The following is a 17132-nucleotide window of genomic DNA, read 5'->3' as shown; positions in this document are numbered from 1 at the left end:
CTTATTTACCTTGATTGTCTCCTTTAAAATAAAATTAACAGATTTAGAGGCACTTCAGCTAATTAAGGGCTCTACCAGTGATGAGGGGAGGCCCCTGATCCGAAGGAGGAGAACTAGGGTAGTAGGACAGGGATTGGGCGGAGACAGACGGCTTTAAGGAACAACTGCAGTCAAGCGAGGGAGGGCAACACACGTTACTCTAAAAGTCACACGGTCTCTACATAAGCCTGGTTCACCCTCTAACTTACACTAAAATAAAACATTGAGGCTAGGCTGTAGCTTTAATCATGAATTCAGGGGGCATGTGCAGGACGAATCCCCCCCAAAATCTGAAAATGGGCCAGTCAGCTACTCTGCCTACGCATTATGCCCACATGTACACACCACACACACACTTAAAACCATGCACACAAAGCACCCAGCGAGCTTCATACCTGCAGCTCAGCTCCATAATGGATAGTAAATCTGCTTTTCTCTACCGTGGCTCTGGCATCACTAGCAGGTTGCTCTGAATGGTTATTGGATTTCCACCTAGTAGTGCACACGCATTGGCCAGACAAAAAAAGGGCATTTCATAATGCATATTCATACAGATCAATGGAGCATGTAACAGGGAGTCCATCTAATCAGAAGTGCATTTACATTGGGCCTATCAGCGGCTAGGAGGCCGGCGCTATTGCCATGGCAGCGAGCTAGATAAAGACATGCTAGACTAGGATCTCAGAAGAACAAAGCCTAGTTCACTGCTACAATGGCACTGCTGTAGTATTTACTTACTTCCATGGGACCTGTTAAGTGTCATTACTGTAACTCACTAGGGGCCACATCTTCCCACCGAATCAGACGTGCATTAACACACGAATCTGCTTCTCAAAGATCTAGAAATGAATCTCAGTGGATCCCAATGATGACAAACAAGACTGGCCAAGACTGAGCCATCTCTCTCTACTTCCTCTGAATGTAGAAGGCAGCTGGTGTAACTGCAGTTGTTCCTCAGAGCTCAACCCCCAATCAGGAGGGCCACGACAGGATTAGCCCCAAGCAGCTTCTCACAAGCTCCCTCACGCGCATATAGTCTAATACACACAGTAACATGCCTCCGCACCTCACTCAACCCCCTACACATACACCTCACTCAACAACCCCCCACCCCACACACTCTACAACTAATGAGCTGAAGCCTGAGCCTGGACCCACAGCCCTGAGAGGAGGAAGGCCTGAAGACCTGCAGTGCCTCAGCGGGGGAGGAGAACATACACACATAGGTAAATAATGTAGGCTTACACGTGTGTGTGTTTGTAGCCAAACGTGTCTAGGAGGGCAAAGAGCAGCACACCATTGCAGGTCTAGGCCTGGTTGCAGAGCGTAGAGCACTCAGAAACCAAGCTCTGTTCTGTTTATAAATCGCTCAGCTGAAGCACTGCCCTTTACAATGCTCTGTGAACAGCGACAGCATCTTAAACCCCTTAAACAAATCAACTGATCTCACGTAGGCAACACAAAAACACACCCACATTCACAAAGCTAGGCAACATAATCAACCTGTTAGTGCGTGACACACCCATACGCCCACATCTGTGGAGGAAGTGGTGTGTTGTACTCCCTCTCGCTGTTATGTTTAAATGTTTGGCTGATCACGTGGCCCTGGCGCACACAATAACTGTGGCGTCGGCATGGTCCTTCTAGGAATCAGTGAGAATAGCCGTGACACGCAGACTGATAACAGTTGGAGTCAGAGTGCTGTGGCCAGCCATGCGGCACTGGGAGAGGTGAGGGCTGCAGCTCCTGCCAAGCCAGATCTTGTCAGGATGAGACTGCAGCCAAAGAAAGGCGGGGGAACGGCAGTATGACCCCCATCAAACATGCCCTTACCACCTCACACTGGAAATGAGGCCCGTCAATTATATTACAATCTCTAAGGGGGGGTCTAAGTTTGGGCTTGACCAATACGTGGGGGGGGGGGGGGGGCCTAAGAAAATAGTTGCTTTTTATGACTTCAGAGTTATAAGGGAGTTCTTGTTTTTTTTTGCAATAGAAACAGATTTGGCACAAAGCCCATTCGATATACATGTCGTTTTTAATTGAATTTGGCCGAAGCTGGAGCAGGCGTGACAAAATGATATTCAACAAAATAGATACACATCTTTCAGCAATAACACAATACATCCAAAATGCGACAACAAGAAGTGCATTTATTCCATCCATATGCATTATCAGACAACTATGCATTGGTAATAACTTTTCGGATGAAATGGCTATCACAGCGTCAGAAATGACATAATATCCAAAGTGCAGCCACAACGAGAAGTACAATACATTTAGCCTGCAAACACTTGGAAAACGAACTGGCTATCATCACAATCTTAGTGATTACATTTCTATTGCAAATAAAAACAACTTGTAGGCCGAAGATGTACAGTGCCTTGCGAAAGTATTCGGCCCCACTGAACTTTGCGACCTTTTGCCACATTTCAGGCTTCAAACATAAAGATATAAAACTGTATTTTTTTGTGAAGAATCAACAACAAGTGGGACACAATCATGAAGTGGAACAACATTTATCGGATATTTCAATCTTTTTTAACAAAACAAAAACTGAAAAATTGGGCGTGCAAAATTATTCAGCCCCTTTACTTTCAGTGCAGCAAACTCTCTCCAGAAGTTCAGTGAGGATCTCTGAATGATCCAATGTTGACCTAAATGACTAATGATGATAAATACAATCCACCTGTGTGTAATCAAGTCTCCGTATAAATGCACCTGCACTGTGATAGTCTCAGAGGTCCGTTAAAAGCGCAGAGAGCATCATGAAGAACAAGGAACACACCAGGCAGGTCCGAGATACTGTTGTGAAGAAGTTTAAAGCCGGATTTGGATACAAAAAGATTCCCCAATCTTTAAACATCCCAAGGAGCACTGTGCAAGCGATAATATTGAAATGCAAGGAGTATCAGACCACTGCAAATCTACCAAGACCTGGCCGTCCCTCTAAACTTTCAGCTCTTCCAAGGAGAAGACTGATCAGAGATGCAGCCAAGAGGCCCATGATCACTCTGGATGAACTGCAGAGATCTACAGCTGAGGTGGGAGACTCTGTCCATAGGACAACAATCAGTTGTATATTGCACAAATCTGGCCTTTATGGAAGAATGGCAAGAAGAAAGCCATTTCTTAAAGATATCCATAAAAAGTGTCGTTTAAAGTTTGCCACAAGCCACCTGGGAGACACACCAAACATGTGGAAGAAGGTGCTCTGGTCAGAAGAAACCAAAATTGAACTTTTTGGCAACAATGCAAAACGTTATGTTTGGCGTAAAAGCAACACAGCTGAACACACCATCCCCACTGTCAAACATGGTGGTGGCAGCATCATGGTTTGGGCCTGCTTTTCTTCAGCAGGGACAGGGAAGATGGTTAAAATTGATGGGAAGATGGATGGAGCCAAATACAGGACCATTCTGGAAGAAAACCTGATGGAGTCTGCAAAAGACCTGAGACTGGGACGGAGATTTGTCTTCCAACAAGACAATGATCCAAAACATAAAGCAAAATCTACAATGGAATGGTTCAAAAATAAACATATCCAGGTGTTAGAATGGCCAAGTCAAAGTCCAGACCTGAATCCAATCGAGAATCTGTGGAAAGAACTGAAAACTGCTGTTCACAAATGCTCTCCATCCAACCTCACTGAGCTCGAGCTGTTTTGCAAGGAGGAATGGGAAAAAATGTCAGTCTCTCGATGTGCAAAACTGATAGAGACATACCCCAAGCGACTTACAGCTGTAATCGCAGCAAAAGGTGGCGCTACAAAGTATTAACTTAAGGGGGCTGAATAATTTTGCACGCCCAATTTTTCAGTTTTTGATTTGTTAAAGTTTGAAATATCCAATAAATGTCGTTCCACTTCATGATTGTGTCCCACTTGTTGTTGATTCTTCACAAAAAAATACAGTTTTATATCTTTATGTTTGAAGCCTGAAATGTGGCAAAAGGTTGCAAAGTTCAAGGGGGCCGAATACTTTCGCAAGGCACTGTAGATGCGTCTTGCTGTGCATTGGTTTTTATGTTACGGATGAAACGTCTATCACAACGTCAGAAATGAAAGGACCACAGTGCAGCCACAACGAGAAGTGTGTTTATCCTATGCCTGTCAACTGTGCACACATGGTGTAAAACAATCTTACCCGTACCTAAACTGGACGCGCGTGTGCGCAAATTGATTTTGTCCCCCCACACCAAACACGATCACAACACACAGGTTGAAATATCAAAACAAACTCTGAACCAATTATATTAATTTGGGGACAGGTCGAAAAGCATTAAACATTTATGGCAATTTAACTGGCTAGCTTGCAGTTGCTAGCTAATTTGTCCTATTTAGCTAGCTTGCTGTTGCTAGCTAATTTGTCCTGGGATATAAACTTTGAGCTGTTTATTCTACCTGAAATGCACAAGGTTTACTACTCCGACAATTAATCCACACATAAAACAGTCAACCAAATCGGTTCTAGTCATCTCTCCTCCTTCCAGACCTTTTCTTCTTTGGACTTTATATGGCGACTGGCATCTAAACTTTCACTGTATTACCATGACAACCGATGAACTCAGTTCGTCTTTCAATCACCCACGTGGGTATAACCAATGAGGAGATGGCACATGGGTATCTGCTTCTATAGACCAAAGAGGAGATGGGAGAGGCAGGACTTGCACCATTCAGCGTCACAAATAGAACTTGCGCGCGAGCAGTGTGGGTGCAATGATTGAATAACATGTATGTGTACATTTATTTTGCAGTGCGCGAGCGGTGTGGTCAGCATGTTACAGCGATTATATTTATATTGCAAAAATACTTGAAGGCTAGGCAGATTAGTGACGGTGCTATAGCCTCCCCCTAGCGCCAGTGTAGCGCCGTGCCTGCTCAGGTGTTTCCCCATTTACTGTGCTACAGATAAATCAAATGAAAGGAGAGAGAGAAAACATAGCTAGCATGGTTTCTCACAGATAACACTCAGCAGGAACGTCACTGCCTACCACTCAGTGTGTATGTGTGTATAATCAGTGTGTGAGAATTAGTGTGTGTGTGTGTGTGTGTGTGTGTGTGTGTGTGTGTGTTCGTAAGAGAGATAAATGTGAGGAGCTGTGACTAGGGCTCCATTAATTAAGGATTATGGGAGGAGGTAAAAATAACCGTGGAGCGGAGCTGGATAATGAACAAAGCACGGGGGAGGAGCACAGGGAGATGGGATGTGACCTTTATCAACATGAATATGAAAACATCATCAAAACAAACCGCCATCAAGCTCTGCCTGCACCCATCTTGTCGTGCTAGAATGAAAAAGCTGTCAAAACCTTTCCCCCGACGTAACGGGACTACACAGTCATGTGTGAAAGACACTCAGTAGATTACTGATGGGATGGGAAGCGTGGGCCTGGCAGGTTTACCAGAGAGAACACGGCTGGAGAAGTTTCTCAGGCCTCTCAGCCATACTAGTGTTGTAAATGTCTGCCACTGCTAGATTAGCTCCTTGTGGGTCAGTAGCCTAGATCTAACTGGGAGAGTGTGTGTATGTGTGTTTCTGGGGCTCCTAAGAGTAGGCTGAGGCGCCAAGACAGGCCGAGGCCCCAGAGCCCAGACCACAGGCAGGCTGACAGGGGACAGTTGGCAGAGCTGCCTGAGACAACAGCATAAACAACCATGAGGAGTGGAAACCCGATCCCTCACAGTGGAAAAAACCCTCAGCGCACCAGGCAGAAAGAAGAGCAGAGAAAACCCTTCCATTATACCACCTCATTCCACATGGAGCCTCACAGGAATCCTGGCCTGACACACACGTCCTCTCTTGCTCTATGGGAAGTTGATTGGGAGCATTACTGGGACCAAACAGAATTCTAATTTGTCCTGGTTCAGCAGTAGCAGTGGCATGAGAGGAGCCGCTCCCTCAGATCCCAGATGAATTATATATCAATGAGCAAGATGAAAGGCCTCTAACAGCACAGCACGGCAGTCAGAGCTGGGGCGGGGCCTGGGGTGCTGCTATCCACCCCCAACTGCCCACTGGGAGGTGGCTGGCTAAAAAGGGTACAGCCATGGATCCATCGTGTGTGTGTGTATGGCTGGAAGAAGGGAACCAATGAGCTGGGAAACACTGAAAGCTTGGCCAAGGTGAACGTCACATTCTAACGAGCTCAGAAGTTATTTCCCAGCGCCCACGCCCCCATGGGGATCTCTGTATAACTCTGGAACATGTTCTCCACCAAGCACACCAGCAATTACAGCCACAGATGACCTGGAGCAGGCTGGCTCCACTAAATATGCTCTTTCCTTCTGAATACATTCCACCTCCAGCTCTGTCGTTCAGTCGCTCCCTGGTTTCCCCTTTCTATCTTCTCTGCAATGTTGTCCTCCCATACATGTATTCTCATTGCTGCTAAATTAAATCACCATTGGCCACCACTGAGCCCCACATATCCAGGGCAGCCCATTCCCTCAGACAGACACACTGTGTCCACAGGCGGCCAGCCCTGAGCCCCACATATCCAGGGCAGTCCCCTCCCTGAGCCCCACATATCCAGGGCAGTCCCCTCCCTCAGACAGACACACTGTGTCCACAGCCGGCCAGCCCTGAGCCCCACATATCCAGGGCAGTCCCCTCCCTGAGCCCCACATATCCAGGGCAGTCCCCTCCCTTAGACAGACACACTGTGTCCACAGCCGGCCAGCCCTGAGCCCCACATATCCAGGGCAGTCCCCTCCCTGAGACAGACACACTGTGTCCACAGCCGGCCAGCCCTGAGCCACACAATGGAACAATCAATACTCTCATTATACAAAGTAGACCTGCGCCAATTAGAGGTTTGGACTAGTGCCATCCAAGAACCCTTCCACTGAATCAATGACACCGGTCAACAAATATGGCAGTTTCCAATGACTAGGCTACCTGCATGGGCTAGTCAGAGGGGATGTGAATGGATTAGCATGGAGTGTTTCTCTCTGCTGCCTGCAGTGGATGCTAATGCAGGTCTGTTATACCCAATTCACATAGGATTTGTGGTACATTGCTTAAAAAAAAAAGAATTGGGCAATGTTTATATGGTCCCCTTTGAAACAGCCAAATGTTTACCACATTCTTGTCACCATTCGCCTTTCATATCGCCATTGCTTTTGCCAGGAGGAAGCAAGAGACATTAAACTTTGACCCTGTTGTGATCATCAAATCAAAGTTTATTTGTCACGAGCGCAGAATAGAGTGAAATGCTTACTTACAGGCTCTAACCAATAGTGCAAAAAAGGTATTAGGTGAACAATAGGTAGGTAAAGAAATAAAAACAACAGTAAAAAGACAGGCTATATACTGTAGCAAGGCTATAAAAGTAGCGAGGCTACATACAGACACCGGTTAGTCAGGCTGATTGAGGTAGTATGTACATGTAGATATGGTTAAAGTGACAATGCATATATGATGAACAGAGAGTAGCAGTAGCGTAAAAGAGGTGTTGGCGGGTGTGGGGTGGGACACAATGCAGATAGCCTGGTTAGCTAATGTGCGGGAGCAGTGGATGGTCGGCCCAATTGTCATGGTGACCTGAGTGACAACAAGCTCGTGAAAGCAAATTCCTCCGGTAGGAATAGAAATACTTATGTTGTTTCGTCTGTGATACCGGAAATACCTTTCAGACAAAGAAAATGAATTGACGGTATGGTAAAGTTGGAGGGAAAATGTCTTGGTATGAAAGGGATACTATTCCCTCCTCGATGAGGCTGAAGTGTCACTGAGCTGTGACTGGCTGCCCATGTTGTGTGTGTCACTGGGCAATAAAACTCCACACGTGTGTAAGGGGAGAAGAGAAGAAAAAGGAGACGAGAGAGGAGAGCGAGAAAGAGCAAGAGAGAGGAGGAGAGGAGAGGGAGAGCAAGAGAGAGGAGGAGAGGGAGAGCAAGAGAGATGAGAGAGAAAAAGGAGACAGAGCGAGAGAGAGCGAGCGAGAGAAAAATAGAGAAAAAGGAGACGAGAGAGGAGAGCGAGAGAGAGCAAGAGAGGAGAGGCAGGTGAGAGAGAGGAGAGAGAAGAGAGAAAAGGGAGAGAGGAGAGAGAAAGAGAGTGAGATGGAGAAATAAGCCTACTAGCTATAAGCTCACAACATGAGATGGAATAAAAACAGTCTTCCTTCCCCCTCCTCATAGCTGACTACTAGACGATGAGAGAGCAGCAGCCACTCTGAATTCAGAGCACATAGCCTCACGCTACAGTGCATTCTGGGAAGCCCTCTCCATTAGCAGCGCTGGAGCGGCATACATACACAGGCCTTGTTCAAGGGAGCAGATGGAATTGGGAGGTGGGGGAAGGAAAGGAAGCCCCACTACCTTCCAGTCAAGATGACCTCTTCCTCCTCAGGAAAACAGCTAAGCTTGGAGAGAGACAGCTGCACAGCACACGACAGAGTTATATATATTTTTAAATTTTTTAATTTAACCTTTTTAAGAACAAATTCCTATTTACAATGACTGGCTACCAAAAGGCCTCCTGTGGGGATGGGGGCCTGGGATTAAAAATAAATACAATATAAATATAGGACAAAACACACATCATGACAAGAAAGACTACACTACGTAAAGAGAGACCTAAGACAACAACATAGCAAGGCAGCAACACATAACACAACATGGTAGCAGCACAACATGGTAGCAGCACAACAACATGGTAGCAGCACCACAACATGGTAGCAGCACAACAACATGGTACAAACATTATTGAGCTCAGTCAACAGCACAAAGGGCAAGAAGGTAGAGACAGCAATACATCACACAAAGCACCCACAACTGTCAGTAAAAGAGTGTCCATGATTAAGTCTTTGAATGAAGAGATTGAGATAAAACTGTCCCGTTTGAGTGTTTGTTGCAGCTTGTTCCAGTCGCTAGCTGCAGCGAACTGAGAAGACAAGCGACCCAGGGGTGTGTGAGCTTTGGGAACCTTTAACAGACTGGCAGAATGGGTGTTGTACGTGGAGGATGAGGGCTGCAGTAGATATCTCAGATAGGGGGGAGTGAGGCCTAAGAGGGTTTTATAAATAAGCATCAACCAGTGAGTCTTGTGACGGGTACACAGAGATGACCAGTTTACAGAGGAGTATAGAGTGCAGTGATGTGTCCTATAAGGAGCATTGGTGGCAAATGTGATGGCCGAATGATAAAGAACATCTAGCCGCCCGAGAGAGCACCCTTCCCTGATGATCTATAAATTACATCTCCTTAATCTAGCATGGGTAGGATGATCATCTGAATCAAAGTGAGTTTGGCAGCAGGGGTTGAAAGATGAGCGATTACGATACAGGAAACTAAGTCTATATTTAACTTTAGCCAGCAGCTTTGATTTGTGCCGAGAGAAGGACACCTGTGGACAGAGTTTTAGCCTGCGCTAGGTAGTGGAGACAATGGCAACAGACTCACATTCTGAGCTTGTACAGAACCGTGGACATCTTGGAGAGCAGCATGACCGTGTCAATCCCTGGGGCAGCACTGAACCAGACTAGCACCATTTGCCCTGGTGCTCCCTCCCCCACAATGACTGCAGAGCAGGCCTCGAGGCCGGCTGGCACAACGCTCCTGGAGTAAATATCAGTCAATTGGGAAAAGTAATGACTGCAATAAAATCACTTTAGGGAGCCTCGCTCCCAGCAGCCAGTATTGGGTCTGAGTGCTTTTAAGAGGCTCCGAGCAGACTTCCTCACTGATTTTAATACAGGCCTTTAATGCAAGTGTTAATATAAAGCCAACCCGTTCACCACTTTAACCCAGGCCTCCTCCATTATTGTGACTCCTGCAGAATGTACCATGTGGAATAGCATACATCTGTACCCAGTGAGAGACTGTCTGGCCCTAGTTTTACAGAGGTAGAACGAGGGGGAAGGCTGACACGGTGATACCAGATCATTTCTCACAGGAGCTATTTGCATTCAGTAAGAAGGCGTAGTAACGTTCTTCTGTTCACTGTTTACGTCAGTGCAATGCCAACAGGGCACAGCTCTGCTGTATGGTTCCCTATGGGGGTGGCTGGCTGGGCTGAAATGGCTCCAGAGTGGTGAAGCCAGTGAACCAGGGCTGTGTGGGCGGCTGCAGCGGGATATCAAGGTGTTTGGGACACACTCACTCCAGCTATGAGCGGAGTCCTCTGTGTAAAACAAAAGATCTGAGTCACAAGACTTCCCCGGCGGAGACGGTCAGCTGAACATGGCAGTCTGTCCACACACACACACACACACACACACACAACACATGAGGGCTTAGCGTCAACAATGACTTCACAAATCCAGACCAATGTTTTCCTGTGACAACCATAGACCAAAGAAATTGCTCTCTTGGACTCCGTGCCAAGAAATGGGCTTTCTTTCAATCTGTTCCTTGGTTGACTGTGGTGGAAAAACACTTGTATAGGTGTGGCTGGTGTTCCCCCTTCGCATAGTGTCTGTATTTGAGCCTTGCGCCTGTTCCTGGCCCCAGAAAGGACAAAGAGCCCTGGCTATTGAGCCCTGGCCTGATTTAGCCCAGGCAGGGAGCAACAGTGTTTGGCCCCTATTGGGTTTCAGCTCAATGTATGGACAGGCTTCTCTGTCACAAAGGCCACTCTGTTCTGGAGCCTCATTGGGGGAGTGGGAAGGCCGTGACCCCTCAGGCTCAGAGAGGGGGTTGATGAGGAGGGTAAAAGGGGAGGGGGGATCTCTTCAACTTATTCCTCTCTCCTCTTTTCCATGTCAATAATAAAAATGAACGACCTGTCCAGCAGAAACCAGGTGACAGTACTTAACACCAGAAAGGCCTTGAGGGACCACCCTTTCCAGCCAATGACGTGTCTTTTGGACGTCAACATTTCAAGCTGTGCCCATCTCGTCATACAATTAGACAATTCATAGTATCGTCACGGTCAGACTATTGTCAACTTAATCTTGTCGTTAGGCTAACTCTATTAATATGTGTGAAATTTGTTTCAATATAGTTTAGGTATAGTTTTGATGGGGCCATCTGCGCAGGCTGGCTGGCTGTGAATGACTGGTGGTGAATGGGGGGGTGATATGTCCTCTTAAAACTGCGTATAACAAATTACTGTTGGTGACATTAAGATTCTAACAACGACAGAGTGTTGTTATATAGATTTATTTAGGAAAAGTCAAGGACGAGGGTGGGGGCGGGCAACTATAAAAACAGGAGAGTAATTAAAAATGTAAATGAGTTGAGTCCACATGACGGTCAGCTTTTCCAGTGCTGAAAACACTTCCTCATTCACATGGGTTCTGTAGCTTGCACTTTTACACACCCTGCTATGACCTGTGTTCGCCAAACTTTTAACCCCATGACCTCAAACATAAAAGTCAAAACACCAGCCTGACTTATCACATCAATGGAGGGAAAAGACATGCAAACACCAGTCACAACACCATTTCCCTGTGTAATTGTGTCTGTGTGATTGAGTGAGAGAGTAAATCGCTGTGTGGTGTGTGTGTGTGTGTTCCAGCTCTGCACTTCTCTGAATGGAAACTGCAGTAATGGACAGAGGTGCAGGCCTGAGGGGACAGTTCTTCCTTTTTCACAGGACATCACCACTCTGTCTGTAATCAAAGCTGCAAGACACTTCCAGAAACCAACCAGATGTGTGATTTAGACAATTAAAGCTTTACACTCAGCAGCTCTACCGCAACACAGGCACTGAGCAGCCTGAGCCTCACATAGTCCCTGTCTAACCCAGTTAGCTGAAGGGGGAGAGAGAGAGATCAGCTCTCTCTCATTCTGTACCCGTGTCTCAGAAACACCCAGCCCCTCTAGTATGTCTGAAAGCTTTACACAGCAGAAAGAGAGGCAAGAGACAGGCAGGCCTCCGTGCACTGCACTCTCCTGAAGCTATAAGCTCTCCCTCTCCTGTCGTGCTCCCTCTCTCCTTCCCTCTTTCAGCCTGGAATTTCCTGTTGATGGCCCACTGCTAACGCCCCACTCACTCTCATGGAAAAATTTGACAAGCTGCAAACATTTTCTCTCCACGAGCAGGAAGGCAATCAGCGAAGAGAGGGAGGGAATGACAGAGTGGAGAGAAATGAGAAACGTGTCGTTGAGGGTTTTGGCGTACCAGGAGTTGCACCACACTGGCCCAGAGTCCTAATTACCCAGCCAGAGACAAGGCCTGGTAAGGCTGTAATGATACACCACTGCTCGTGATAGACACCTCTTGATAGCACAGAGATGAGGCCTCCACTGGTCTGGTCAGGCAGCCTGCAGCATGTGACTGGGCCAGCAGACATGTGGAGTATAGAGAGAGAGAGAGCTGCTGATATAATACAGCTCTATCAGATAAGCCAGGCAAGGGAGAGAGAGGGGGACTTGGGGAGGAAGGGAGGGAACATCAGGTAGGCTGGCCTGAGACGGATAGACATGTGGGCAACAGATTGGATGCGTTAGCTCGTGTGGTGGTAATTGGTTTTTGTTTGGGCTGGGTGGAGAAGAGAGCCGAGGACAGCGGCCCCTGGTCTTACCAGTTGAACAGCAGGGGCACGGGATCCACGACAGCCTGGGCGCTCACAGGACAAGGGGTGCATTGAGACTGGGGAGAAGGGAAAGATGATACACGCATGAGAATGTGCAGACTGCAAACCCGGCCACTCATGTTCCCTCCACAAAGCTCCCATTTTCCACCAACCTCCCTAGTGGTTTCCTGATGCTCTCCCTTCGCCCTCTGCATGTCTCTCTTATGTTCCAGTACAGCGTTGCCCCCAAATGGACTTGGCCAACACTGTGAAAGGTAGTCTAATACATTTCAGCCCAACTAAGGATGCAGCGACGGGATGTTTTCAGAGATGGGAGGGAGGGGGGCTGCAGTGTTGTATATTTTGTCCTCCTATCTTTCCCTTAGTCATTGCGCGGTTGAGTGACTCATCAAAATCCTCAGTATGCTCCTTACATCAAGAGGCACGCTCACACTGCCATAAAAGACGACACAGAAAGGGGAACACAAAAGGACACACGTGCGCACGCTAACGGCTCTGAAAAGTAGGCCAGGGCATGTAGCTGTTCTTCAAGGCCTCTGCGTCATTTCTAAACGCCTGTGACAGGCGTCTGCATCCAGCCAGCCTTCCATCCCCCACCACAAGACTCCTGTTTAGTGTTCCCCTGACACACATCTTTCCAGGCCTTCCCTCCTTCAGTGTCATCACACACACACACACGATTGCATAACAGCATGTGGGGAGCGTGGGCCCCTGTGCTGTGAGTGGGGGGGCATTGGGAGAGGCTGGGGCTCCACTCAGTCTCTGAGCAGAAGGCCACATTCATATGCAGATACTGGGAGCCATGTGTGGAGAACAGGAGAAGAACTGCCTTCCCACACTGGAACCAATCACTCGTTCACAGTGAAGCCTTCCAGGAAAACAGAAATGGAAACAAATAAAAACAAAACAATTACACACCTTCTTTCCACCCTTTGTGTAACTTAAAATAGGGCTGCCTTTATAAACAGTCCCAGACAAATATGAAGAGGGGGCTTAAAGCAGATTTAAATCTCAGCAGCCAACGGGTTAAAAAAAAGATTGGGGAAAGTTGCATGGAGGCTCAATCTCAATTTGGCATAATGGTCCCATTTTGAAACTGTCATTTTGTCACTAAGATGGCAACTTTAAGAGCAGAGCACATCCACCATGGACAGCTCGGTGGGTAGCGTCAGTGCTAAACCAAATAGCAGTCAGAACCATTTAGGACAAAGCGATTTTCAGGTGGTGGCGTCTTTTTTGGGGGTTTAACTCATGGTATAAACCTGGAATGGGCAGTTAGGACTGGGCTAGATAAATGTAGAGCCTTGGATTGCCATGGTTATTAACTTGGGTTTACAGCCAAAACACTAAAGATTGCTACAAGCTCTAGATGCTAGATTGCAACAGTCAATGTCGTTGTTCCACACAAAAAGGGGCAGCTCCTTGTAATATGCTGACATTCGACATAGTGTTTTTTTACTACCTGAAAATTGAAAACGCGCTGTATCATCCTTCCACAGCCGTGGGGGCAGTGTTGTTGCTTGGTTCCTTGATCTAATTTACAGGCTGCATAGACTATTCATAAAAGTAGTCCTTCTGGAATTGATTACCAAATATAATCTCGGCAACTGTTTAAACAGTAAACCAAACAACAGGAATCCACCCCTAACCGTATTATGTTTAGAAGTAATAACTTAGCCTGTAATAACTGATTACATAGACAGTGTGGTGAAGGCGGCGCAAATGACCTGGCACCTAAAACCTTCAAACTTTTACAGATGCACAATCGAGAGCATCCTGTCTAGCTGTATCACCGCCTGGTCTGCACAGCGCATTACTGGGGGCACCCTCCAGGACACCTACAGCACCTGATGTCACAGGAAGGCCAAACAGATCATCAATGACAACAACCACCCAAGCCACTGCCTGTTCACCCTGCTATCATCCAGAAGGCGAGGTCAGTACAGGTGCATCAAAGCTGGGACCGAGAGACTGAAAAACTGCTTCTATCTCAAGGCCATCAGACTGTTAAATAGACATCACTAGGCGGCTTCCACCCGGCTACGTAATCCTGCACCTTAGAGGCTGCTGCCCTATATACTTAGACTTGAAATCACTACCCACTTTAATAATGGAACACTAGTCACTTCAATGTTTACATATTTTGCTTTAATCATCTCATATGCACGTACTGTATTCCATTCTACTGTAGATATATATATTTATTAATTCCTTTATTTTACTTTTAGATTTGTGTGTATTGTTGTGAATTGTTAGATATTACTGCACTGTTGGACACCCGCAATAACATCTGCTAAACATGTGTATGTGACCAATACCATTTGATTTGCTAGGCTGCCAACTAGCTAATACTACTAGCAAGGGAAGGCGACTCCAAAGTGTCCACTACTCCAAGTATCCCAATTCCGCCCACGTACACGCACGATCAACGGAGTGAAGCTTGAAGTAACCTTTACGCCTGGCTACAAACAAGAGCATACCTTTGGGGGGGGGGGGGGGGGGGGGGGTACATTTCTTGACATCAAACCGTTGGGTTTAGGTGTTAACTGTTCCAGCTAGACAGTAAGAAACAAAAATCTATCGGAGAAGGACATGATTCCCATTAGAAGAAAGTAGTTTCCCATTAGACAAGGAGAATGAAAGATGCGTTTGTTTCCTGGAGTCAAGGGGTCGTATTAGCTTTTAGAAATACGCGTGATCCAAATGCATACCATCTGCGTCTGAAACCATTTCACCTGGATTTTATATTGAAAGTCGACAGTGTTCATTTCGCTTCAACAGATTGATCAGAAGAAAAACTACACCGGAGAAATGGGCTGAGTCAGAGCGTTGTCTGCTGATCGAATGCCCGTTCGTGAATGCAGGAATCGGATTTATCAAGACAATAGTAAATATTTATCAGTGTGAAGTACAACTGAAGTGCACTAAATTAGTCCTTTTACATCCCGATTTGGAGCGAAATGTAACTGAAGCCGAGCAGAAATAACAATAAGAAGCATTACAGATCTGCGTTAAAAAAACGCAGCAAAATATGGTTCACATGTTTTCTTTTTTTTTTTGCAAGAAAAACGCAGAATTCTAAGTTTACGCAACCCCTGGGAGTTACATGCGTGTTAGCTGGAGATATTGTAAGAGCTACTACCTACAGTGGGCATGGTTCTCCCTCCAGAATGAAACAGCCACGCTGTGCCGTGCTCCCTTCAACAACAAATCTCTGCCTCTCCTCTGCCAAAACACAACCCACGGTAAAATAGGACCAATTCTTAGTGTCTCTAATGAATGAGACACTCAAGGAAAGTAAGTGCAAGATATTATGTCTGCACCCTATTTTTCCACTTCACATAGGCCTAAACTCTGCACCCCAGCCTGCTAAACAAATTAGGGGGAAATGTAATGAATTTAAAAGCACATTAAGTCTGTTAGTTTCGACCAGATAAGGTGCGAGCAGAGGCAGAGAGTGGGCCAGAGCTCTCTCGGGTAGGCCAGAGTCTCAGCTCCAAGTCTGTCACAGACGCAGTCAGCTTAGATCAGAGCAAACCCAAAGTCACTGTACCGTGCCATACAGCCCCTGCCCTGGCCTACACAGCCCAAATCCCAGCTGCGGAGACAAACACACAGAGAAACGGTCCTATAATACGTCAGCCAGTCACTCACTTGAGTGCATAAGTAAACACACAGCCAATGACCATCGTTTCACACTCGGATTCTTGGAGATCTAGCCGACAAAATTGGCAGTAAGTTACAGTACATTAGAGCAGCACAAACTAAGTAACAAGCTTTTCTGCTCCCATGTGCTTTTAAGCCATCAACCATACAACACCCAGTGGAGAAGATCCCTGCATTTCTAAAAACAGGATATGTAGCCTATGCTTTCTGGTTGGTTGCTAGAGGATTTCAACAATTAGGTCAGAGTGAAGGCTGTGAGGGCTGTGTTGAGGAGAAGGGTTGTGTTTAAACATGACATGTTCCCTCTGCTTTGCATTCCTTGATTTTAGTTCTAGTACATTGAAAGGCCAGGTGAACATGAAACTCTGAGACAACCACCACAGAACTTCCCAGGGGGACTGGCCTGGCAAATTTCACACAAAAACAACACGCTGCATGACGACATCATGCAGCATCATTCCAAAATGAGAAAACAAATCACGACAAATAGCTCACAAATCACACAGATACTTGGTCAAAATAAAAAAAGGCAGAGAAAAATGTATTGAAATTAAATAATGATGCCCTAACCAAATCCAAACCACATTCATTTTCTCTCTTTCTTGCCTTCTGAATGTGAGAATCTGTGGAGTGCAAAAATCCGTGGGCATGTGAAACGTAGAAAAATGAGTCATGGTGACCTACATAGGCAGTGTGTGGAAGAGAGGGTTGTGCTTCCGCATAGAGAAGTATTTACTTGGCTCCATTCTGCATGCACCTTCATAGGGGAGGGGAGGAGGAGGAAAAACAGAGAAGAGAGAGGGGGGAGAAGGGGCTATGAATGAAGAGCAGGAGAGATGGAGAGAGCAATAGAACTGAAATAACATTGCAGGGTAGAGTATTGAGATAAAATTTGGGAGAGAGAATGGAGTGATTCTGTGTTCTTTCTCCAACAGAACAGC

At 46.4% G+C, this 17132-nt stretch overlaps 1 protein-coding gene across 6 annotated transcripts in view; it reads right to left on the bottom strand.

Annotated features, from left to right (window-relative positions):
- Window positions 1–17132, bottom strand: part of LOC110506421 (ankyrin repeat domain-containing protein 11) — a 139383-nt gene that overhangs the window by 52140 nt on the left and 70111 nt on the right. For 3 of the 6 annotated variants that reach the window (XM_021586015.3, XM_036964475.2, XM_021586017.3), the window contains one exon: window positions 12514–12581. The exons of the other annotated variants lie outside the window; for them this stretch is intronic. The gene's annotated coding sequence lies outside the window, so the exon portion shown is untranslated. The remainder of the gene's footprint in view (window positions 1–12513; window positions 12582–17132) is intronic. 6 annotated transcript variants of the gene reach the window in all.

Source organism: Oncorhynchus mykiss, chromosome 26, assembly GCF_057628025.1.
Source record: "Oncorhynchus mykiss isolate SJ-2025 chromosome 26, ASM5762802v1, whole genome shotgun sequence".
NCBI lineage: Eukaryota > Metazoa > Chordata > Actinopteri > Salmoniformes > Salmonidae > Oncorhynchus > Oncorhynchus mykiss.
This window is presented reverse-complemented; position numbering and strand designations above follow the sequence as displayed.